Source organism: Somniosus microcephalus, unplaced genomic scaffold, assembly GCF_052327205.1.
Source record: "Somniosus microcephalus isolate GS21.2 unplaced genomic scaffold, FLI_Smic_1.0 unresolved_chr8, whole genome shotgun sequence".
NCBI lineage: Eukaryota > Metazoa > Chordata > Chondrichthyes > Squaliformes > Somniosidae > Somniosus > Somniosus microcephalus.
This window is the reverse complement of record NW_028225186.1, coordinates 10,621,233-10,623,569: the sequence shown is the minus strand read 5'-3', so window position 1 is coordinate 10,623,569 and position 2,337 is coordinate 10,621,233.

Here is a 2,337-nt window from a genome sequence, read left to right as displayed (position 1 = left end):
ATGTTAGGCTGCACTTGCCATGTATTTGCCCAGTCACTCAACTTGTCTAAATCGCCTTGAAGCCTCTTTGCATGCACCTCATAACTCAGTATCCAACCTAGTTTCATGTCATCAGCAAACTTGGAAATATTACATTTGGTTCCCGCATCCAAATCATTGATATTTATATACTGTGAATTGCTGGGGTCAAGCATTGATCCCTGCGGTACCACACTAGTCACAGCCTGCCAACCCGAAAACGACCCATTTATTCCAACACCCTGTTTGCTATTTGTGAACCAATTTTCAGTCCATGCCAGTATATTACCCACAATCCCATGTGCTTTAAATTTGCACACAAACCTCTTCTGTGGTACTTTATCACAGGATTTCTGAAATTCCAAATACACCTCATCTACTGGTTCTCCCTTATCTATTCTATCAGTTACATCCTTAAAAAGCTCCAGTAGGTTTGTCAAACACGATTTCCCTTTCATAAATCCATGTTGACTTTTTCTAATCCCGTTGGTATTTTCTAAGTGTCCTGTTATCACATCCTTTACAATAGACTCCAGCAATTTCCATACTATGGATGTTAGGCTAACCGGCCTGTAGTTCCTTGTTTTCTCTCTCCCTCCTTTTTGAAATAATGGGGTTACATTTGCCACCCTCCAATCTGCAGGAACTGTTCCATAATCTATAGAATTTTGGAAGATGACAACCAAAGCATCCACTATTTCCATTGCTACCTCGTTTAGTGCTCTGGGATGCGGATTATCAGGCCCTGTGGATTTATCAGCTTTCAGTCACATTATTTTCTCCAGCACTATTTTTTTACAAATACTAATTTCCTTTAATTCCTCCTTCGCACTAGACCCTTGGTTCCCTTACATTTCTGGGGAGTTACTTGTGTCATATTCCACGAAGTTGGAACCAAAGTAATTTGTTTAATAGCTTGGCCATTTCCTTGTTAACCATTATACATTCTTCCGTTTCTGACTTAAAGGGTCCTAAATTTGTACTCACTACTCTTTTTCTTTTTACATATTTGTCGAAGCTTTTGCAGTCGGTATGATCGGTAACGAGTGAACAAAGTTTTAAGGTGATTGGCAAAAGTACCAGAGGCGACATGACAAAACATATTTTTACACAGTGTGTCTTTGTGATCTGGAAAGCGCTGCCTGAATGGGCGGTGGAAGCAGATTCAATCGTGACTTTTAAAAGGGAATTGGATAACTACTTGAATGGGAAACAATACAGGGCTATGGGGAAAGATCAGGTGTGTGGTATTAATTGATGAACTCTAACAAAGAGCTGTCAGAGGCACAATGGGCCAAATGTCCACCTTCTTTGCTGTAGCATACCATGATAGGATGATATCCAGAAGGGCTTGGGCACAAATCTCATTGATGATATTTTGTCTGCCGCAGGAACTGACCTAGCCATTGCTGGAGTATAACGCACAATCCTCAGCCTTCTCTATTTTGCCGCCCACTGATATCATTGACTGTGTATGAGCGTGACTTTGGAGAAGGTTCCCGGATGCGCAATCCGCCATCTGAATTAAAAAAAATTCTCCCTTCGCCAAAAGCAGGAAACTCACTACAAGGAACAGAATGATCCGAAATCAGTAACGTCACTGTCAGCTCACGCGAATACTGCTACTTGGACAAAGCAACATTAGCATTAGGTCAGACTGGCCTTTATATAGAGCCTCTCACAACCTCAGCACTTCCCAAAGCTACTTTGCAGCCAATCAATTAGGCGCTCTTGTAATTTAAGGGCAAACCGCAGCCAATTGGCACGCAGCAAACCCCCACAAATAGCACTGGGACAAATGAACAGACAATCTTCTCAGTGAGGCTGGTTGAGCGATAACTGAGCAGCACTGCATCAGTACAGACCCTCCGACAGTGTGGTGCTCTCTCAGTCCTGCCCCTCCAACAGAGCAGCAATATCTCAGTACTGATGCCGTGACACTGCAGCGCTCCCTCAGTACGACACCTCTCACAGTGAAGCCATCCCTCAGTACTGTACGGGAGTGTCAGCCTAGACTTTGTGCTCAGGTCACTGAAGTGGCTCCATGAACAGACATTCCGCTGACTCAGAGGGGGGACAGCTATGCATTGAGCCATGGCGGACCCATGTCAGAAATGTGAGACAGGCAACAATACACAAATGTGACTCAGACTCCAGATTAGCGATTGCTGTGCGCAGTGAACAGCAACACTGAAGCTTCAATGATTCATCAGCTGAGATAATATGCAGCAAATGTATTATTCTTTGCTGCGACGTTATCCAACAATACTGCACACATTATTAGGATATAATGTTATTGCTTGTTGGGCCTCCTAATAC